Genomic DNA, 24,935 nt, shown 5'->3' on the forward strand with positions numbered 1-24,935 from the left:
CATCGCTCCTGGGTGTCTCTTTGGATAGCAAACATCACCCATCCTGTTAGATTGTCAATAAATGTCCTGTTTTCCAACTGCCCTTTTTAAGTCAGTTCAAAAATCCTTCCAGAAATAAGACGAGCAAAAATAAACATACACTGTTGGTACCTTTTCCAGAGTGAATTTGTATCAGCAGCTATGGCTCTCATTATTTAGTTCCTTGAAGGGAACCTTGGTGGGGTGAGGAAGCACCATTCATAGAGGGAGGTGGTCCACATCAGGACAAGGATTCGGCCTTTGGCAGGTCTGCTGATGTAGCTTTATGAGTTCCTAGATCATAGGTATGTGCCCTTCAAAGGCATTGTGGAACTTAACCCCGCCCCTCTGCCTTTGCTTTTTGACTAGTGACATCAGCACTTGCTCTGATGCTCCATCAATTAATTAGGTGGCTGTCAGGATCATTTCTACTTGCTGTCAAGCTTTCCAGAGCCCAAACCAGTGGGGCTCCCAGTTCCTCAGCTTAGACCTCTAGACCCCTGAATCAAATCTCTCTTTATTTCATATGTTGCTGTGTCAAACATTTTTTTTGGTAGGGATTTGAGACTGAAGACTACAAAGTTTGTATCAGTTGTCTCTAAATGACATTGCTTGGGTACAAGGTCTTAGGAAAGAGGAGGGGGAGCTGGCAAGGCTCTTCTGTGGTCTCTAACCAGCTGAGGAGGAAAAGGGCACTGAGTGATGGGGTGGGTAGTCATAGAGGGTGGGCAGATACCTCAGGCCACAGGGCACAGGAACAGGAGCAGACTTGGTCAAAAGCTCTGGGACTTGGGCATCGGATAGAAAGGTCCCCACCAACCATCTATTTGTAGTAAAGGTTTTCCAAAGAATACATTGGACAAGGCACAATAAATGATAACTTGGGTTGGGGGAATATTTAGGGTGTGATCCTCAATAGAAGTAGAACTTCCCCTATCTGAGGGCACTTGGGAGAAGAGTTGCAGGATGACTGCGTGACACTCCACTGAATTTAATAGGCAGAAGTCAGAGATGGCAGATGCTTAACACATGAAGGGAACGCATACGGTCATAACTGATCTGTATCTTGTGACATATAAATGCCTTTAATGTTTTGCTGGATTTTCATGTAGGTGATAAACTTATTTATACAGATAGAATCAAGAAATGAAATTCTGGGGTGCTATTGTTCAATAGGGTGACTGTGGGGAGCAATGATCTGATGTAAATTTCAAGAAGCTAGGAGAAATGATGCTGGAAGATCTTACCACAGATAAATGATAAATATTTAAGGGGATAAACATGTTCAATTTGATTTAATCATTTTGCAATATGCACTTGCATCAAAATATCAAACAGGATCCTATTAATATGTAAAATTTTTATGTTTACTTGTATTGCTTAAAAATAAATATGCTATTTGAAAACAAAGCAATCTGTTCATAATGATCTGAACCTGAAATTGAATTTCTTTATACACATCAACATGAAGCCTTTTTTTGTACCAGATGCTGTGCATGAGTCAGACTTTAGAGTTTAAATTAAAATGTTTTCCATAATAAAGCTCTTCAAATGTAAATAAGAAGTGTAGAATAATACATACCTTGGTATCATCAGCCAGATTTGACTTATTTTTTTTTTAACATTTTCCATGCTTTGTTTAACTATCTCTCTTTTTACAAAATAAAACTCTACAAGCTGGGTGAGGTGGGCCAAATGCACACCACGCATGCTGTGCTTGAATACCTACAGCTGCTTGTCCACTGCATAGAATAATCCAGTGAATCTGAGGGGTCCTCACTGACCGTTCCCCTATTTCCCTTTGAAATGAAATCTGTCTCTCAGAGCATCCTCGTGGACTGACTGTCTTAGTTAGGTTTACTGTTGCTGTGGAAACACCATGGCCAACAGCAGCTCAGTGAGGAGAAGGCTTATTTGGTTTACACATCCACGTCATACTCCATCTTTGGACTATGTTTTATTTTACTTGATTACAAATATTAAGGGAAGAACAGTAGATGAGATATCCTTATTCTGTAAGCAGAGAGGGGAATGTCAGATTCTCTCTTTGAGACTTTAAGCTTAAGGAACAGCTTGGAAGAATCACATTCATTTGAGAAGCTGTGAACAGCAGACTGTCACTTCCCTAATGTGTCAAGGAGTATATCATAAGAAACCAGCCACCGATTTTAAAGTCTTTATCCAATATTTGAATTTATGATAACTGGAAGGTTCTTTTGGGAAAACAAACATGTATACACACACACACATCTAAATGCACTGTTGTGGAACGCTCTTCTCTGGGCACAACATAGCCATTTCCATCTTTATTAGAGAAGCTATTTTCACCCATGAGAGTCTCCCCACATTATCCGGTCTGGTCCATTAGCATTCCCTCATAGAAGGAATGAAGAGATGTTGTCGCTGTTCCTCTCTCCTGAGCTCCACCCCTGAGCTAGCTGTAATATACCTGCACACTGTTTCAGGAGGTTCTAGGTGAGAGTACACAGGAGACAGAAGGCTAACAGAAAGAGGGTCTCTTTGCATGCAGTCTTCAAGAGGTCAGCACCCATGCCTGGTCTTGCATTTTTTGGAATCATCCAGGTCCTGTAATCCATTCCCTGTGCCCCCTGGAAGTAAGCCCAATAAACCCATTTTGGTTCACCAAGTTTGATTCGGTATCCCATCTGGGGTAAACAGCCATTTCCTTCTGTCATCTCAGGGAAACTTAGCAAATACATGCTGAATGCAATCAGTCATATCCATATCATATTCTGCTACCTCAAAAGTGTTCTTACAGCAATGACAAGGACAAAGTCATAATAACAATGGGAAATGGCGGTGCTAAGAGAGCCTTTTCCTCCCTCCTAAAACCATTTCAAATTACTGTGTAATCACACATGACCCTTATGGAACCTGTGCAGCTTCAAGAACTACAGAATTAGTAGCCCTTCCTTTCCAGCTAAATCACTCCATGCCCCCCCCACTCACACACACACACACACACACACACACACACACACACACACACACGGATGCTATTATTACTAATGTTAGTGTTGTTCTTCTGTTAGAGCTGGCCCTATTTGGTTTTGCTGATAGAGTTACCAGCTTTCTGTGAAGTATTTTCATTATAGGACTTCACTTCACCCTTACAATAGTCCTAGGAGACAGGCACTACACTTCCTACCTTCAATGCTTATCTTCTTTTCAATTCCTGTGAAGAAGCATAAATTGTAAAATCAGAGTTTAGGCAAGGGTCTACCAGACACCATACAGGACTGACTTTTAGATTTGGTTCACCCTGCAGCAACAGGACATGCCTCAGCACAATGCCATATGGGTACCAACATGTAGTAAGCATCCTTTGACCTTTTCTGCACACAGTGATGATCCTTTGACCTCCTCTGCACACAGTGAGGATCCTTTGGCCTCCTCTGCACACAGTGAGGATCCTTTACTTCATCTGCACACAGTGAGCATCCTTTGACTTCCTCTGTGCACAGTGAGGATCCTTTGACCTACTTTGCAACCTAGGAAGGGAAGAGTGTGTTTCTTATTGCAGGATAAAGTCCATCATCAAGAGAAGCCAACGCAGGAGATCAAGGAAGGCATTTATTTTAGTGTGTGTGTGTCTGTGTGTCTGTGTGTGTGTGAAATTTCAACACATAAAATGTACCATAATTTGTATTTTTTTCATTTTATTGTTAAATTGTTTTTAATTGAGCTATATATATATTTCTCCCTCCCCTCCCTTCCTCATCCCTTCTCTTCTACCTTCTCCCATTGACGTCATGCCCCCAATTTATTCAGGAGATTTTGTCTTTTTCTACTTCTCATGTAGATTAAATCCATGTATGTCTTTTTTAGAGTCCTCTATGTTGTCTAGATTCTATGGAATTGTGAATTGTAGGCTGGCTTTCTTTTCTTTATGTCTAAAAGCCACTTATGAGTGAGTACATATGATATTTGTTTTTCTTGATCTGGGATACCTCACTCAATATGATATTTTCTATATCCATCCATTTGAAATTTGACAAATTTCAAGATGTCATTTTTTCCCCCCGTGATATAGTACTCCAATATCTTAAAAGACTCTGTAGGTTACAAATTGATGTTCTAAATTCTTTAAAATTTTCCATCCACGTGTGAGGAGGGATTGATCTTCTGGTCTGAGCATCCTTCTAAAGATGACATTGGCGCTGGTTGTTTTACTCACCGATGAAGATAAGAATTGGAGGAAATTCCCTTAGAGAACATAGTGAGGTGTTCCCTGGATACCAGCCACATAGGCAGCCTGCTGAGCCTCCTGCTCACCTGGTAAAGGATTTTACAGAAAGACTCCAGTGAGAAATTAGACTGATAGGTTATCCAATAGCTTTGACCATGTGGAAAATTGAAGTGAAAAATACTTTACAAAGCTGTTCACAGGTAATGGAAACATAAACACCCAAACCAAATGGAAAATTAAAAGGTAATTAATTCCAAGAAAACAGAGAAGAAGGAGGAAATATGATAGTAATATTTTCCTTGATTCTTTGGTAAACTTTATTCACTTAATCATAAAGTGGAAGAACCAACTATCAGTTTAACTAGAAACCTGACTTAATGTATTCAAATTGAAAAGATAGAGTAGGAAAAATATGGGGCAGCTACTAAGAATAAAATCTTTGAATTCAACGGAACCCAATAGATCCTATCAAAGAGAGACAAACAGAAAGGACGTAGGAGGCTGGGAAGAGAGCTCAGTAGAGAAAATGTTTGCTAAGCAAGTGTGAATATTAAAGTTCAGATCCCCAGCACTAGAGTAAAAGCCAGGCATGACCCTGTGTAATAGCCCCAGAGTTCGTGGGGAGGAAGAAGATGGATCCCAGTGCTTGGCCTGCCAGCTAGTCTATTTGAAACAGTGAGATCGGGGATCTTGAAGAGATCTTGTCTCCAAAATAAGTTGGAGAGTGAATGAGAAACAAATTCAACATTGATCACTAGCCTCTATATGCATATGCACACTCATGGGCGTGTGTACCTGCATACATCTATTTGTATGCTTGCAGACACACACACACACACACACACACACACATGCACACAATTGCTAGCTTCCCAGAGTCAAGATAAACAGATTGAGATTAGCATGCCCAGCATCAATGGGAGTTGTTCTTGAACCAACACTGCTGTGAGGCTGAAGAAAAGAAGGAAGTCAGGAATAAGAGGGATGGGACTGTAGTCAAATGTTCTACTCAGTGCTGTTACAGGGAGCTTTGAAGCCATGATAGCTTTTCAGAATCATCCCTAGAGATAAATGGACAAATTCCAGGACCCACACTGGTCCTCGGAAGGGTTTTTACCCTTACTGAACTGACCCTTTTTGGCTAGGGCAATTGCAAGGGATGCCGCTTTCTCTCCAGGAGATGCAGTAATGGATACAAGTTAGGCAGCATGGAGCTTGTTTTGATTTCATCCCTGTAATTTTTCTAAGGAAGTTCCCAGATGCCAAATTCTCTCTTTTTGCTAAAGAAAATCGGTCAATATTTTTAAGCTGTCTTAATGTTTTTGAGGATTTTTTTTGTGTCCTATAACGTACTTTTGATCTCACTTTTGATCTCATTTGTTTCGCATGATTTCCAGTGAATAATCTAGTTGCTAGAAACTTGGGTTGTAGCAGATGGCATGAGACGGAAATGCCGCCTCTGCAATTTAAAGCCCACTTCCTTTCATTCCAAAAGTTTAGTTTTGAAATATCTATCTTGCAATCTCGGCCTATCAAATATATGGTTGTGCCTTGGGAGAGAAGTGGGCCACTCTAATCTAATTGAGTTGTGAGGAAGAATTCCATTCCTCCATTTCATCTTGGCTGAGTACGTCTGAGCAGGCACCACCAATTTGTACAGCATACGCCTGTCTCATGTCAAGAGGGTCCTTCAGTAAGCCATGAGTCTGAACCAGCTTGAGAAATCTAGTCCATTAAAAACCAGCCAATGGCCGGATAACCCAAAGGCTTATAACAAAATCTGGTCTCCTGCTTCCTATTGCATTTCACCTGCTTCCCAGGTTCTTAGGTTTTGACCTTTCCCTCTAAGTTAGAATTGTTCACTTGTTTTTTCATGGCATTTAACCTCTCCTATTCTGAATCTCTGGACTTAATTTTGACATCATGCTAAAACTCTTTTGCTCCTAGACTAAAGGAGCAAATTTCTTCTTTGGTGTGTATTTTAATGTGTCCTTGTGTGAGTCTTGCTATGTGTCATGCTCTGTTTGTCCCAACTCTATCTATTGGCACACTTTTGGGAAAGAGTTAGGAAACAGGACAGAGGGGAGTTGTGGTTGGACTACCATGTGGAGCTGGCATCTTAAAGTGGGGAGTTCTACAGAGGGTGGGTACCTTAAATCTATCATGTGACATGCTGCATCTTGCTTTGTAACCGTCAAATGGTTTGCTTACTCTTCAAAATGCCAGTTTCTAGTAGATGATTTACACCTGTGTTTCCCTTGAAACAGCTTATGTGCTCCTTGTGTGGTATCTTTTGAGTGAGAATCTGAGTGTGCAAACAGGAGAAATCACTAAAGTGTGTGTCCACGTTGATTCAAAATGGTGAGATGGTGGGTGGCAGGTGAGGGAAGAAAGAAATGAGCCCAAGGATTCTCAGATCCCAATGCTTCTGATAAGTAAAAATCTCAAAGGCCAAAAAGGTGAATGCTTGTATCTGCATTCACAGGCAGGACAATTAGAATGAGGTCTGGATTGTATTTCCCTGTAACCCAAACAACAGGCAAAAGGACCCGAGTTTGAGAATCGTTTGACTGGGAACTCAGGACCAGTTATCTATATAGGCTTTCTACTGCACACTGTTTGGTATATTCGTTACTCGGCACCCACAACTTCCCCTGGGTAAGCCCCTGTGGACTCACCTCTTTGTACAGGGGGAAAGCAGGGTTTACTGCTCTCATTTTTCCTGGTGGTGTGTTTCCTGGTCATTACAGAGCATGCGCTGTTGCTGTAGAAGGGCACAGTGAGGATGGATCTCGGAGAGCGCCGGGAAAGACAGCAGGGCTTAAAAGTCTAAGTTTCTTTCTCAAGCTGTAGGTTTGGGGGTCTACACATCCTGTGATCTGCCGCTAAGATGTAAACATGCCACTATGAGGTCTAACGTTTTCTGCCTTCTGTGGATCCGACCCACACCTAAATCTGAGGTTTGACACAACTAACTTACTTCACACCTGTACATGAAAGGCAGAGTGGAGAGAAAGCCTCTGGAGGTTGAGAACAGGAAGCTATTACTAAGATCTCCACCCACCCAGTCATAAGGCAGAGAGCAACTGGCAGTGGGGTGCCTAACAGCAGTTGGCACATCCACCATGCAACCCTACACCTAAGACTCACAGAATACCGTGGACAATGGAATAGAAAGATAAGCGCCAAAGGACTGCGACTCCTGATGAGACCCCTGTCTTCTAGAAGTGACAGTGGGGGTTGGGAATCGCATCCATGAAATCTCAATAATACAGCTACCTAAACAAGACCAGAATAATGAAAACACAAGTCAACAGGCCAAAGTAGATGGGGAAATTTCACAAGGTGCCAACCATATATGACGAACTAAAGGAAATTAATGGATTCTGAGAGAAGTAAAATCAGTTTTCTCCAAGGGTGAGTCCCCTGATAAATTATCCAGTCTCAAGTAGTCAGCCCTATATATGTGTAGATACAAGCAACATTAAATCTAGTCAAGTGTGTGTGTGTGTGTGTGTGTGTGTGAACAATAAAGGAGAAAGGGCTATGGCTTTAAGAGGAAGTGAGGGGGCATGAGAAAATTTTAGGTTGGAGATGGAGGAAGTGGAAATGATGTAAATGTAAAAATTCTCAAACATTTTTAAATAAATAAGATTAAATACATGGAATACTGGATTTCAAAGGCCCTTGATCACCATCTATGCTTTCATTTGCATGTATGCAATTCATGCAGATTTACCTAGATCAAATATCGAAGATTACACAAAATATTGGCAATAGGATCCTGAGTGTTACATGTAGAAGTCTAAAGCATCATAAAAACTAGTTTTAGGAGAAACTATATCTATTTTACTGATTCTACCATTTATTCCTCGTAAGTTTTGTTTATTTGTAGCAAGGTCATTTTTCAGTCAACTTCAAAACAAGGCAGAGACACACTCCTTCCTAGGCACCCCTCTTTTCACGCCACTGCAGACCCTCAATACCCCGAGTATTTATCTGCTCCTTAACTTCATTAATTCAGTTGAACATTTCAGCTTGTACATTTTAGTAAATGGCCTCTGAGGATTTGGGAACCACCAATAATGCAGAGCCCGAGGCCCTCGTTCTTGTGGCACATGGTTAATGAGCTCCTGTGACCCTCCATGTTTTCATCATTTGAAAATACCGACTTTACCTTTCCATCAGAACTCCACTTAAATTACTGACATCTAATCAGCTCTTCCATGTAATTGTATATATATCTCATCATTCAAATTATATATATTACATATACACACATATATATATACACTTTATTAAGCATTAGTCTAATGGTGAAATCATTAGCTTCATGTTCTTAATAATGTTTTGAAATGTGTTTTTGCTTACAATTCAACTTGCTATTTAAATCTATCTTTCATATTTAAATGAAAAGATAAAATGAAAATAAATGAAATGAAATGAAATGAAATAAAATAAATAAAATGAAAAGAATTAAAGGTCCTGACTTGGTACAGTGTTATGAATAGTTTTTGCACAAAACCGTGGGGGGGGAGGAATTAAAGAGGTTTGTTCAAACATGCGTATGTTTAAAGTGTGAGTTTGACAGTAGAACTCAAGCAACTCATATCGTAGGGGTGAGTGTGTGATAGTTCCGATGTAATCGATATGATTTCATAAAGTCCCCACCCAAGCCTTCAGGGGACTGACTTTCTGCATATTAAAGTATCATTTCTGTTGTCTAGAGAATTTTATTGTCCAGCAATAGGTCTTTGGCAATCCAGGAGGATCCCCAGTTCACTGACTGGGAACTTTGATGTACTTATGATCTGGATCCCCGGGAATAACGGTGGAAAAGGCTACGGTGTTGATGAAGAAAGGCCGAAGGTGGCTGATCTGGTGACACAGCCCAGCAACACAAGCATCCCATGAGTTCTCAGACTGGTGCATATGTGTCACAACTAAGAGAATGGGCCATCTGCCCAGACTGCCAAAGACAGAGTTGATCTCTACAGAGAGAGTGGTAAGGGGAGCTCTAAATCCCACTATGTGACACATGTATTTGCAAAACTTAATGGCATGACTACATGTCACCCTCCCAAGTTTAAGCCATTGGTTGAGGGACAGGGCACTGGAAGCCATGGTTCATGTCTACTAACCCAGCCTTAGGCGTAAGACACAGGCACAGAACTAATAATTGAGATGCAAGAGCCATTTTAATAAATCTTTACTTGAAGTGTCATTTAGAGTCTTGCTATGAAGATGGCTGTTACCCAGGGACAGCAGGTCTTGGCAAGAATTACCAATCTGGCCGGGCGGTGGTGGTGCACGCCTTTAATCCCAGCACTTGGGAGGCAGAGGCAGGCGAATCTCTGTGAGTTCGATACCAGCCTGGTCTACAAGAGCTAGTTCCGGACAGGCTCCAAAAACCACAGAGAAACCCTGTCTCGAAAAACCACAAAAAAAAAAAAAAAAAAAAAAAAAAAAAGAATTACCAATCTGTTAGATTCTCGAGGTGGCCAGATCCTGCTAAGAAACACAGAGTGTGTAAAACTGCCTTTTACCAATGAAACTCAAGCCCTATTTCTGACTGACAACTGAATGCAAGAGCAACCGTGCCTCCAAGTGTGTCTGTCACTGCTATGCTGCTTGTGCCTCCAAGCAACCGTTGGTTCTCCCCTGACAGTGTAACCAGGACGGAAGAGATTACTTTATTTCAAAGGGTTCCAGAATATTTTGGAGTTCTTTAATGACAATCTTGAGATTTGGCCACGAGACAAAGCAAAGGTTCTTTCTATTTGCTCCCTTGCTTCCATCCGGGGGGAGTCATCAGCGATCACATGAGAACAAATTCTCTTGGTCTAGAATGGCTCTCTGATGTCAAGTTCTTGGCTGCCAGGACTCCGCTAGAGTCCTTGTTCTCATCCTTGGAGGGAACGCAGCCTGATTAGTCAGCAGTTTGACTCATGTGTGCATCAATAATACATACCCACAATGCAAAGCAAAATGGGAAATAAATAGCAACTCCTTTGCTTGGTCTGGTGTCATGTTGCTTCAGATAGAATTCCAAGTGAAGATTCTAATGGGTCTTGGCACAACAGAAACATTTGGATCTTTGAGCTGCAACTGCAGGTAAAATCTGAGCACAGCACCACAGGGAGGATGGTGGGAGCAACCAGGCATTCCTGCTTCCTTCTAGTCTCCTATCTGGACTTGTCAAGTGGTTTTCTAACTCGCTCCATGGCATCTAGTGTCCCCTTCTTCCAAAGCTGTCGTTGGAAAAAGGAGGCAGTGTGGTGGTCTGTTTTTTTTTTTTTTTTGAAAATAAAAAAAATTGTAAAGGTTTCTATAGAGTATTGTTTACCTTCTGAGGGAGTCAAGTTAGCCATCACCCCCATTTAAATTTTACCTGGATCTAGAACTTCACGTTATTTGTAAATAGAGCATCTGCAGATCTAACTATCGATAGAGTTACAAAGAATTCACACTGGGGTGAGGTGAGTCTTACGCAGTGACTATCATTCCTAGGAGGTGAGACTTCTAAACAGGGACACATGCCAGGCAAGGTCATGCAATATTATTATTTGAGGTGAGCTGAAGCAGGAAGTCGGGGTGGGGCTTTTCAGGGTTGTTGAATGCTGTCCTCCAGTCACAACATAGCCATTGTTACCCTGAAGTCACAACAACTTGAGATTGTCACAAAATTGGGCCCACTGCATTCTCTTGTGGAGAAGATGGGGGGTGAGGAGGCCTTATGCTGGAGTCAGGCTCTGCCTCTCTGTCAAGATCTGCATGTGGTATTAGTTACTGGGCAGGAAGGTTGTTTTCTTTCAATTTTCTCTTTTTATAGTGACAAAACGGGAAGATTTATTGCATGGAAGAATGGTCATATCAGCACCAATCCAGCAGCAGCTAGAGCCTAGCCATTGCTTTTGCTATAGGTGCCCATGAGCCACCCGGTGTGGCGTCCTTGTTGACATCCATGATAGTCATCTTTGCCAAGTCATATACGCATAAGAAACCTAATATACCTATGAGTGCCCTGTGCATAAAACCAAAATAAGAGGTTCCTACCTTCCCCTGGACTTTTAGACTGAGAACAAAGAAAGACATAGCTAAATGACTGCAGGCTTAGAAGTACGACGTGGCCTTGTCGCTCACTGTCCTTTATGTTCCTCCAACTTCAGTCAGAAGGTTTTAGTAACGAGAACGTACATTTCTTTTAAAATATTTTAGGTTTGTTTGTTTTATTATTTTATCATATGAATGTTTTGCCTGCATGTGTAAATGTGCAGTGCGTGCGTGCTTGGTGTCTACAAAGGACAGAACAGGGCTTTAGATTCCCTGGAGTTAGAGTTATCCATGGTTGAGAGTCACCAGGTGGGTTCTGGGACTTAAACCCAGGTCCTCTGGAAGATCAGTTGGTGTCCATAATGACTGACCCAGTTCTCCAGCACCATACCCTCATTTTTGGAATGTCATTCTTAGAATTTCGAGAAGAAGAAAGAAGTATGGTAGAAAATACTAGAAGCCTATTCAGTACCCATCCTTGTTGGTTTTAGCGTTCTCTAGTATCCTATGGAGCACCATGGCTCCCCTCTCACTTATGCATCACTAAACATCTCTGTAACCTAAAAAAATCTATGCCCCCTTTGTGTGTAAAACTTTTATAAATAGCAAAAAAAATCTTGTAAAATAAAATATTAACCTTTACATTTTTCATAGAAGCAGCAGGCTCCAGGCTGGAGTGAAGGAAGAGGCAGACGCTCTGGTGCCCCAGCGTCTTCATGGACTGAATGATCCATTTTTATTAAATTGTAACAAAAGGAAACTCTGGAAACACATTGCATGGTGCCTTTCACTTTGCAACCCAGAGGAGCATTCTCCCATCTAAGGTTCCAGTGATCTAGGGCAGAATGAACTAGGGCTTGGTCGGCGTCCCTCAGGGCCCCTACCACCGTGGTAGGGCACAAGGGATTGCCCTTCTCTTTCAGAGTGGCATCTCTGTGCCAGCTTTCCCTTCCTCTGGCGCCATGAGTAGAGTTATATTGTTACTTGACAAATCGTAGTCCCTGACAGCACTAGCCTACTGCTGCTGTGTGGGAATGTGAGGTGGAGAAAGACACCAGTAAGAGCAAGAGAACCGGTTGGTTCCAGGGAAAGGGCATGTTCTTGGTGGTGGTTTTACTGTCTTAATGTCACTCTAGAGTACTGGTCGTGCTTGTGGTTAACATGCATCACATCCGGGTGGGATTGTTGGCAGCTTCCCTCCTTTGGAAGCTTGCATGATGCCTTCTAATACCACGAAAGCTTGCTCTCAGAGAGAAGGCTTTCCAGTCAGTTCCTGCTCAGTGTCTGGTCCCATATCTAAAGTGCTTGGTGTGTTCAGCAATAGGAACTCCCCCTCCTCCTCTGGGGGCAACCAAGGGCAATAAAATAGAAATAGGCTATATGTTTTGGGGGTCTCTTGGACAACACTGACCAACAACTGAGAAGAGTTGTTTCTCATGCTTACACTTGGGTTTTTGTTGGGATCTTTGTCTCTTGGAGGAAGCACTGATAACTCAGATGAGAAAACTTCATATGTATATTTATGACTTATGAATATTATATATTTAAGGTAAAACATTAATAGCATGATTTTTATGACCTTTTCAGAATCCTTACTGTTATTTTATCCACTTCCCTCCTTCTTCTATATTTACCTCCCTCCCTTCCCTGAAGAACCTGGCCCCAGACCTGTGGTTTTGACCTTGATTTTCTTCCAATCCTGAGCTACTATTAAATATGCAAAGTAATTAATCTATTTTTATATCTTTCTTAGCTTACCAAAATAGATTTTTTTAGTTGCTTTTTTATTGCTGTGGTAGAACATGATGACGAAGGCAACTTATAGAAGAAGGCATTTCTTTGGCTCATGAATCCAGAGGGATATTAACCCATGATGGCCTAGAGGAGGTAGTGGGCAGCAGGTGGCTGGAGCGGCAGCTGAGCACTCATGTCTCAACTGCAAACAGGAGGCAGAGACGGCACACGGGCAATGGTGCAAGTCTTTTGAAACTTCCAAGGCCTCTCCCAGTGATGTACTTCCTCCAGGAAGGCCATACTGCTTAGCCTCCACTAAACAGGGCTCCCAAATGGGGTCAAAATATTAAAATAATGGAGACTATGGGGGCATGCCATTCAAACCAACTCACAGAGGATCGTTACATTTATTTTCTCCATCCAACACACACACACATACACACACACACAAAACACACAAACACACACACACACAACACAGACACACAGTCCTAGTTTGCTTCCTATTGCTGTGGTAAACACTTCAAACAAAAGCAGCTTGGGCAAGAAGGAAGAAAGGGTTTTACTTGGCGTATATGTTCTGATCACAATCTATCACTGAGAGAAGCCCAAGGCAGGAACCCAAACAGGCCAGAAACCTAGAGGCAGAAGCTGAAGCAGAGGCCATGGAGTGCTGCTTCCTATGACACGCTCAGTTTACTCTTTTCTGTAACCCGGAACTATAGCTCCTGTTCCTACTGCCAGGGCTCCCACAAACAGACCAGGCTACAAAACTGTCACCCACATGCAGAGGGCCTGGTTTGGCTCATCATGCAGGTGCCCCAATTGTCAGTCCAGTGTCCATGAGCTCCCACAAGTTCGGGCCAACTGTCTCTGTGGGTTTCCCCATCATGATCCTGACACCCCTTTCCACCTTATTCCCCTCTCGGTCCCCCTCATATAATTCCTTCTCCCTCTCTTTGACAGGACTCCTGTAGCTCCATCTGGTGCTTGGCTGTGGATCTCTGAATCGGCTCCCATCAGTTACTGGATGAAGGTTCTATGATGACAGTTAGGGTAGTCACCAATCTGATCACAGGGGAGGGTCAGTTCAGGCACCCTCTCCACTACTACTAGGGGTCTTAGCTGGGGTCATCCTTGTGGAATCCTGGAAATTTCCCTAGCACCAGGTTTCGCCCTAGCCCCATAATGGCTCCTTTATCGAGATATCTGAGTTACTTTTGACTGACTCCAATTTTCCTTCCTCAGAATGTCATATAGTTAGAATCCTATTCAGACATGTTTTGCTCCTTTAGTAATAAGCATTTATGTCTTCTCTGTGTTGTGTCATGACTTGATGTCTCGGTTCTTTTGTCACTGAGTAACAATCTGTTGTTTGAACATTCCTCAGTTTATTTGTCCATTGACCCACTACAGGGTATCCTGGCTGTTCCAAGTTTTGGCGACAGTAAGTATAACTTACATCAATATATCACTTTCATACGGACAGAGATTTTCAGTTTATTTGGGATGAGGCCCCCCAGGGACCCTTTAGTCAAGAAGCATGGTTGCTGGGTTATATAGTAAAGATATGGTAAGTTTTGTGAGAAGCTACCAAACTGCCTTTCAGCCTGAATTCCGACAGCAATGTGATTCTATTACTCTACACCCTCTCCTGCAATTTGCCTCAGTATATTTCATAGATACATGGTTGTATCTCATGGTATTAATTTGCATTTCCCTAATGATAAATAATGTTGATTGCTTACATACTTGCTGTGTCTTCCTTGATGAGGTATCTTTTTAGTTCTGGTGTGAATTTTTAATCGGACGGTTAAATTTTATATTATTATATCTTACCATTATAGATTAAATGTTTGTATTCCCTAAAGGTTTTTGTTGCAGTCCAGTCCCTGAAGTGATGGTGTTTGGTGATGGGTCCTTTGGGAGATGATTGGGCCATGAGGGTAAACCCTTGTGAGTGACACTATCGCTTTTATAAGAGACTCCAGTGAGCACTTTAGCTATGTCTTTTGAAAATAGTTATTCCAAGTCCATGACCTGTTTTCTCATTCTCTTGACAATATGGTTGTGGATGAAAGTTTTTAGTTTTAAAGCCCAGGTGACCAATTGCTTCATGGGTCTTTTCTACACTATTGTGTCTAAAGAGTAAACCCCCTGATACAGTGTTTTTCTTTTTATTTCTGAAACAAGGTTTCTCTGTGAAACAGTCCTGGCTTTCCTGAAACTCATTCTGTAGACCAGGCTGGCCTCAAATTCACAGAGATCCACCTGCCTCTGACTCACAAGTGCTGGGATTAAAGATGTGCGCCACCACCGCCTGGCATTTGATACAGTTTTTAAAAATATTATTCATTGGGATGGAGAGCATAGAAGGTTCTCAAAAGTCATCATCATCATCATTATTATTGTTATTATTGCAGCTTTGGTAATAGTCAATGAAGGAAAAGCAAGGAAACAAACAAAAATGGGCAATTAAGATTTTCCACAGGGAATTTCTATACAATTAGTTCAAAACAAAGGGCAAAGTAATATATTTTAGCCTCATAGATTTTTCTCTATATTCTAAGATTACATTGCTCAAGAGAAAGATCGAGCCAGTTTGGTTGGAAAACACTCCAAATTAGTCAAATTCTTTTCCCCTTATGGTAGGAAAATACATTGGATTTAGATTCAGTGGAATTAATGAAAGCAAGAATCCCAGAGTAGTCCCAGTCTATAGTATGGTCAGTCACCTTAGTTTTTCCTTGAGGTACACTGGAACACAGGGAGTAAAAGGCTTGGAGCAGCTTAGGGATGTAGTCTAGTAGGGTGACCCAAATGACAGTGTTCTGACCCATGAGGGACAGTGATTTTGGCCAGTGCTGAGATATCCAAGATTTCATACAGGGAGTAGAATATAAATGAAGAGTTTCCAGAAATTAACCATAGTTGATTGGTGTGTGTGTGTGTGTGTGTGTGTAAGTGTGTGTAATTCTGTCTAATTTTTGTTTGTGCACATGCACATTGCATGCATTTGTGTATGTGTGTGTGGATGACAGACAACCACCTCACGTATCATTCCACAAAACTACCATCCCTGATGTTTTAAGACAGGGTCTTTCATAGGGCTGGAGTATGCGCACTATTCTAGGCAAGCTGGTCAGTGAGCCCCAACAAGCTGCCTGTCTCCAACCTCCCAGTGTTTAGCTTACAAGTTTGTTCCATTATGTTGAGTTTTTAAGCTCCACATATAATCATCTCAGCCTTAGGAAGTTGGGGTGACTGCCTTATCTTTTCTGTTGGATGCCATTAGTTCACCATTAAGCCCTAGATAGTTGAGATTTTATGTATTTACCATTATAACCAACTTTAGCGCAGATCTTGTCGCATAGTTAAACCTTTATATATATTTATTTAATATATATTTATATATTTAATGAAGGAGCAAATGGCATCCTAAGCTAGCTAGTTCAAGGTCATAGAGTCAATCATTTATAGCTGGGCTTGGCTACTCAAGGAAAAGCCTCTTTCTATTGATTTCCCCCCAAAAGCAACATTGTGATAAACACACCAAGTCCCAACAGATTTCTTCTTAAAATCCCTAGGAGAAATATAAGCTGAGGCTTTATGTTCTTTTCCTGCAAAACATTATGTAATTTGCAGGCAACTGAAGAGAAAATAGTGGCGTACACATTGTCGTTTCAATGTCTAACACTTTGCTTTGACTTTTTAATCTAAGCAGATATTACATCCTGCTGAAAAATGTAGACCCTGGGAGGTGGGGAGAGGAGAGGGGTAAGAGGAAGTACTTGCTCAGCACTAAACATTTCAACACATGGCAACCCTTATGGGCTCGCTACCCAGAGGGCTCCTGCATTTGGGTTTGTCAGAAGCTACTATCTGCCTATCATGTGGCATCGCTCACCACCCAAAGCACTATAGGATCAGGATCCTTGTCTATTCTAGTCTGGAACTCTCAAGGACAACCTTGAACTCACTGCCCTCCTTCCTCCACCTCCCAAGTGCTAAGATGATTAGTGTTACCCATTATGCCCATTCCAGAACTCACAAGCAATGTAATTTGAGGCGGCTGAGATGGAGTAAGATGAGTGTAACGTGGAGAGGGCAGTTCTGAAACTGAACAGATACAGCTCAGATCCATCTTGGTCATCCAGGGACTCCAAGAGCTCAACTCTGCTTGAATTTCAAGGACGAGCACTAGGCTAATCATAATTTTGTGGGGATGGGCTAGGGCAGTTCGCTCTTAATAATATTTTTTTGTGTTGTGCTCATTTAGAAACAAACATTCACTTGTTTTATAAATAGCAAACGTTTCTTTTCAAACAGCAAAACTCAAGAGAACATAGGCTACCAGAATGGGTTATGTGAGAAAGTAATTGAACCCACCTATTTTTGTGTTATCGGGGTCTATCATTCCCCATGACATGGCCTAGTCAGTGAACCAGATGAACTGTTAGTTTCTATGAATTATTGCATATGTTTTTTTCTTTTCTTTCTCGACATGCATCTAAGTCATAGATAATAAGAGTTTTGAATACTCATCAAACACTGAAACTAACTAACTTCCGGTTTTCTTTCAATTTCAAGTTGAAATGGCCCCTATGTTGATCTCATTCAACTGTGGCTTGTAGAATATAGAAATATTAACTTTGTCAATGTTATGTGTAACTTAGGAGAAGAATAACAGGCCAGTCAGAGACTGCTACTCTCATAAGCCTGCTCACACATATCTGCTCCAATTCTTGCAGCTGTAAGACATCTATTCAAAGTTATTTCAGCTCATTTCAATAAGAAACAATTGTTAAGAAAAACATTATTGGAAATCAGGAGGGATTCATGGCGTTACAGTCTATATTAAAAGAACCAATGAGCTTTGCCATTAATCTCACCACTTTAATTTACTTCAAAGAATGATACCCAATTATTAAGCACATATTCTTTTCCATTTTTGTTTTTCTTGGTTGGTGCCAGAGTTTTCTTGGCTTGTAGTGGAATAGGCTGAATAGACTAACTTTTCTTTCCATTCGCATATTCTATGGTTCTAGTGATTCTGAATCCAAGTCACTTGAATAATGATGGAGCCATTATGTTCCTGATGAATGCACACTGATATAATAGAACTTTCAAAAGGAAGAGAACTTATGTGAACCAGAGTGGTGCATACAATCGTCCATGGCTACAAAACCTAAGGGATGCTTAGGCAACAAGGTCAAGATCCTTGGGCAAACTAACCTCATAGTTGAGTAATTATAACGTTATAATATATTAACTATTTAAAATATACTATTATTGAATGAGGCACTCCCTTCAAATTCTAACTAGACCAAAGGTACCAGTTTTGTCTGGGAAGGAGTATGTTAGGATGGGACAAGAAACAATTCTCAGTTGAAATTCAAATGGTCTCTTGGTAAATATATAGTTTGAAAGGAAGTTAGGCTTTCAAAAACTAAAATATTTTAAGGACTGAATGCATTAAATCATCCACATTAAAACTCAGTAGAGTAGAGGAACACATGTTATCAGGAGAACATGCTTTCCTATTGGAGAAGAGCTCTGGATCCTGAGGTTTGGGGACACAAGGAGCTGTAAGGCACCAGGCTTTGCTTTGCTGTCTGTCAAAGGCCATGTGTTGGGAGTGTAATCCCAAATGCAATGTGTTGGGCACATCACATTTGTATTGGATTCCAAGCCTTCATCTCTGTTCTTTATCAACTGCCCAACTATTTCCCTGCTATAGCAGCACAAAGCAGATTAAGAAAGCAAGAAAGGCACTAGTGAATCATCTCTTAGAGAAGCTAAGTTCAATATGAGAGATCAGATGTGTGCACGCCTCATACCATATATATTTTCAAGTTCTGGACAGTAGATAAGATCTGCCCTTTGCTTTCTGACTGAAGTCAGATCTGGTGTCAAACACCTGGAAACACATTGACACTCAACTTGTCCAGGAAGTGATAGAAGAGAAATAAGATAATGTGAAGTATTGGGGCAGATGATCTGAGCGCCCATAGAGCCTCTGAGACCGTCAGCAATACTCGTGGAGTATCAGCGCATTGTTTCTACTGTGGACACGATGTCAAAAGTCAGAAGACCTGGAGAGAGGCTTGAAGTTCAGCAATGACAAAGTAGGCCAGATTCCAGCCAGAATACTAGACCCAAACAGAAAAGTTAAGTGAGAGGAGGCTAGTATGGCGAATGATGACCATGGACCTGACAGTGGGCTCCATCGCTACATCATCTCGCCCCAATCCCCACCTTAGTGTCTCCCTCCTGTACAGCTCTCCTGCAGAATTCACACACAACTTTATGGAAAAGAGAGAAATGTGGACTATATAAGAAAATTCTTTACCCATCCAATTTACTGAGGAAATATTTTTCTATCTATAAAACAGAAGGCTTTAATTTAAAAATCAGATCTGGTTATCGAAATAAATGAAGCAAATTATAATTTCTACACATCTCACTTTTGTTCTGAGATTTTGTGTTCACTCAGATGGCCAGCATGGAGGTCTAGGATAATTCAAGCAAATTTGCTTTAGAAATCAGCATCCTATTTTTGAGAAGACTGTCAAACTTCTCTAGGGTCCTGTACAGGCCTTCCTTCTCCCCATTGGTAGGGACAGGCCGAGTGCTGGTTAAGAAGTGTATTGTGGTTACTTGAGCACAAAGCTGAAAGTCTCAGTTATGCTGCATGAGAGCTGTTACAGTACAATAGGATGGGGGCCCAAAACAACAACAAACCATTAAATACAACCTAAAGGAGACGTTCAAATGACCAACGTATTCATATATGTGAAAAAGTCCTCACCAGTAACCACTAGGGAAGTGCAGCTCAAAACTACAAAAGGTAGTGAAACAAAAGACAGGTACCAGCAAGGATTTGGAGAAGTCGGGCCCTCACACACCATTAAAGGGACTGGGGAAGCCACCATAGAAAACATGATGCTTACAAATTACATTCAGAATTTGAATATAGATGCTCTTCTTTGAAACAGGACGAGTGGGGAATACAAAAATCCTAATTGGTTAAATCATCCATTTTAAGACAAAAACTGGGGAAAGGATATGAACCCCTCAAAACTTGATGATGGAGCCCCAGAGTTCAGTTATTCCCCAACTCTCTCCATGTGGTCCATCTCTGCTTATTGAGTTTATAGAAAATGTGTCACTAATATTGTTTTTCTCCTTCTCACTCCCAGGCCCCTATGGTAAATTTCCAGTTCCTGTACATACCCATACCCAAAACCTTGAGGAATGAGCGCACCGGGGAGATGCCTGGGCAGCAGTACTGAATATTAATAAGGGAACAGATGCAGCAGGCCAAAAGGGCAGAAAACGCAATTTGCATCCTCTCTCCACTTTAAGGAGAAGGAGGGGGTATCTCTTTGTTTTCTGGATCTAACCTCTGCCAATTCTATTTCATTTGGGCCAGGTTTCAAAATACATTCATTAAGGACTTTCTCCGGTGTTATAAAAGGTTCACAGTAGTCTCCTGCCCTGCTTGAGTCCCGTTTGGATCTGGCCAACTGGATCTCACCTACCCACGGTTCCTCTCAGCTCCTGTCTAAATCGTTAGAGTCTGGGGATGGCACGCTTCCCATTCTCCCAAGCCCTCCAAATGCTCCCTCTAAGATTACTTGCCTGCATTCTGTCCTCTCTTACCTGTCCTTCCTCCAGGGCAGGCTGCCCATCTTACTCTGCCCATACTAGTCATTGGCCATAATCCTTTGTGTACCCCAGGGACGAGGCCAGCCCATCCCCAAGAGACTCCCAGGTGTGTTTGCCCAGGCAAGGCAAGCCTGTAGTCAGGAACTTGTTTGGAGAAGTCTTAGCTGGTTTCTCTGCTTCCAAGGGAGGTGATTTTTGAGCAATTCAGAAAGAGGATTAAATAGCACCCAGGGAAATCAGAACAATGGCCTGAAGCTGCAGAGCTCTAGTCAGAGAAACTAGTTCTTAGGCTCTGAAGCTAATTGTAGTTAAACGTTTTCTTGAGAAATTACGATATGTCATTAGACCGCTGTTTAGTTTTATGTCGACTTGAAAGGAGGGAACCTCAGTTGAAAAAAAATGCCTTTATAAGATTCAGCTGTAGAGCATTTTCTTAATCAGTGACCGGGGAGGGAAGGCCCAGCCTAATATTTGTGGTACCATTCCTGGGCTCATAGTCCTGAGTTTTTAAGAAAGCAGGCTGAACTAGCCAAGGAGAGCAAATCAAAAAGCAGCACCCCTCCATGACCTCTGCATCGGCTCCTGACTCCAGGTTCCTGTGCTGTTTGGGTTTTCATCCTGACTCCCTGAGATGATGAACAGTGGTGAAGAAGCATTAGCCAAATGAACCTTTCCTCCCCAAGCTGCTTTGGTCACGGTGTTCATCATAGCAGCAGTGACCCTAACTAAGACAGTTACCGGGTGTGCTAACAGTTTCGTTTATCTGCAATTTATGCCTGACCAGTTTTGCTATATTAATGGATTGTGCTAATATATAATCAATAAGACATTATTATTTACTGGACTTCTGCTAAGTGCCAGAGACCACATTAAATACTTTCTACAAATTTTAAAATTTAGTCTCAAAGTCTGTTCCCAGTCTTCAGTGGCTCAGTGAAATACGGGCATGATCTCATTTTGAAGAGAATTCCTATAAAACGTTAGCTGAATCTCAATGCTTGGAAAGTCTTGGCGACAGAGAAACAGGTTGTGTGTTTAGATATTTATTAGAATATTTGCTGTCAGAACTATATCCGTGGTGATGACAGGAACAGAATTTTATGAAACTATCCTTAAATTATTCTTAACTTAGGAGCAGAACAAGGAGGGAGGGTTCCGTGAAACTCTTTCTCCCCTCCTTTCTGCACTAGAGTGCCCTCCTCTCCCTTCCCTTCGCTCTTACCCCTCCTTGACCCTCCTTCATTCCCGTTCCAGTCTCTCTTTCCGATCCCTTTCCTACTTTGTTCCCATTTTCCCGCTGCTCCCCTGTGTCTCTGTCCCCTAGGTCCACAGTTGCCCGATAATATTCTGTTCTCTTGTCCAGAATGGCAGCGCTCCGGAAAGGTGCAAGATGGTGGCCTGCTTCAGTCCAGACTTAGCCCAGCTGAGTCCCAACCATCCGCCGTGCCGCTCAGCTCTCGTCTAAAGTCTACGTGTCCATGGATGACCTTCCCTCTGCTCTCTCTCTCCCAAACACTTCAGCCCAGCCGTCTAAGGCTCCTGGTGGGAAGGGGGCCAACTCTAAATGTAAACAGAAAGGTTCATGATTCTTTTTATTTATTTATTTATTTGTTTGTTTGTTTATTAAAAATTTCTGTCTCTTCCCCACCGCCGCCTCCCATTTCCCTCCCCCTCCCCCAATCAAGTCCCCCTCCCTTGTCAGCCCAAAGAGCAATCAGGGTTCCTTGCCCTGTGGGAAGTCCAAAGGTTCATGATTCTTGATGTTATTCTGGGAAAAGCTAAAAGCTACCAATCCAGCAGCAGTGCCCTGGAAAGTGAAGATAGAATTCAGCTGAAGATCACTGGTTCCATTAACAAAAAGAATTAAAGAATTGTACAAAAGGTCTCCATGACATAGTGTTCCCTTCATGGGTCAGGGATTGTTTCCGCTGGTGTGTGTACCAACCGTAACATTAGGTAGAATTCGCTAGAAGGTCTGTACTCCTGGGGATTGCATTTCAAAATGAAAATTTTGTTCACTGACCTTTATAGAAAACACTGAAATTTTATGATATGAAAGCTGGAAACAGGAATGGGTGAGCTTCTCTCACGGCATATTTAAAGCTTGTGGGGGCTTTCAAGAAGATTCGAAGCATGAATAGAGTCTACATGTAGAAGATAAGATACATCTGAGAATAACATATTCGTAATCGGTGAAATGTTTGTTTTACATTGAGAATCTTTGAGAATCAGTTTATTCTCTCACTGCAACATCCTAAGAGAGAAAATATTTTTTTAGGACTAACTGACGATAAAGCCCCAACTCTTAAATAGCATTTTGCCCCATTTCTAAGCATTTGAAGGGCAGCAAGCCATAGAACAGATGCAAAGGTAACAAAGCTGAGCTATCTAGTTCATGCTGTATTACAGATGCCATATGTGGTCATCAGCTAATCAACAGCTCTCAGTATTCCCATTTAAACAAAGGGCTGGTTGGGCTGTATGTCCTCCAATGCCCCTCCCTACTCTATGATGCTGTGTTTTGGTAGGACACTGCTGGAAACCACTTTCATAACTGCAGGTGACTGCCCTCACATTTGTGACCTGTAACATCCAGAGCACTTTTTGTCGGTTTTATTCCATAGGAGACACTGATTTGATTACTTGTTTGAGGACCAATCTCTGGCCACCTGCAATGTTAATGTCAAATGGAAATCTGAGGCCATATTAAACCTAGGTTGCTGGATGAACGTCAGTTAAAGGCATATCCTAAGGATAGCTTCCCTGCAGTGCCCTACGGAATCAAGGAAGGAACTGAAATCCAGAGCTTGGTCGGATTCCTTTGTGTAGATTTTGATGTTACAATCTCTTCACTTATCGTCCATTCCCTACTTTTCCTTTTGCACAGATCTCTCATCTCTCATCGATCTCCACCTCTCCCCCTCATTTTTTCACTTCCAGACATATATCTCTTGACTTACCTCTTTGCTTTCATGATGATCCATTCTATTTCAGTTTGTGCCTGAAAGTCACATTGGGTGAGGACATGAAAAAAATGCTCATATTCATAGTTTTCTCTACATTGATTGTGTTGGCTCACCTTCACTGTTAACTCGACTGGCTTTTGAGCTATCCAGGACACACATATCTGAGTGTGTCTTTGACCATGTTTTCAGAGAGGTTTGAAGGAGAAGGCAAGACCCTCCTTGAATGTGATTGGCCCTAACCTGTAGGATGATGTTCTAGGCCGGATTTTAAGAAAGAGATGGTAGAGAGTGAGTCAACACCATCTTTCATCTCTCTCTTCTTGACCGAGGAATCTATGTGCTTGGCTCCCTCAGGCCCCTACGGCAGCACCTCCCACAATAATGGACTGTAGTTCTCCAAACTGGGAGCCAGAGTGTTTTCTTTGATTTTCTTTTGTCATAACAACAAAATCAATACATTTCTGTATCATTCAGATTTTGTATGCTGATAATCCATACATTAAGTACCTTTGTCAATTTAAATAAAAAATTGTAACTACATATTGCTCTCTTTTTCTCCCCCTCTGTATATTCAGTTAGAAGTGCTAGATTTGGAGTTCAATGTGTACAGTGCATAAAATTATTCTACAATATGGAGATATTGCTGGGATGTATCCATAACATATGTTTTGATGCAAGCAACATAAATCCACTAAAAACACACGTATAAGATTAAAGAGTTTATTAAAATGTCACAGAGGCATTTCAGGCACTCTAGCCTTCTGAGATGGCGAAGCTCAGAGGGTCTTGTCTCCATGTCTCCTGGGCCCAGGGTCTTTTGCTGTTGTGTGTCTTTGTCCAATTGCTCAGTTCTGCTCCATGACTGGCCTCCTGTATTTCATGAATGCTTTTCATTGTCTCTATTTTGTGACTTACTGGCCCACCAACATTTAGGCCAAGGGAATTCTGGAAATGATTTGAAGGAGGACTTTGACTGTATCCATTTACGCCATCTGATATCTTTCGGTTGTCGTTAACCTATGGCTTGATACTTAAAAGTTCATCCAGTATTCACTGTCTGGGGTACAGGCCCAACGTCTGGAGGACAGCCAGGTTTTATACAGAAAGGCCTCTTTCAGCTGTAGTATATCCTCTGTGATTCATAAGGTGGGGCTGGAAAGAGTCTTTACTCAGAGTGCTTTCCTGATACTGAGATATGGCGCAGCCAGGCTCTAATGCTCCTTCCCCCTTCATGTTGTACGACCTTTCCTGGTTCTGGGGGAGCTAAAGCTGACTGGCAGGTC

This window comes from Alexandromys fortis, unplaced genomic scaffold (genome assembly GCF_014885135.2).
Source record: "Alexandromys fortis isolate MF-2015 unplaced genomic scaffold, M_Fortis_MF-2015_v1.1 scaffold_79, whole genome shotgun sequence".
Lineage (NCBI taxonomy): Eukaryota > Metazoa > Chordata > Mammalia > Rodentia > Cricetidae > Alexandromys > Alexandromys fortis.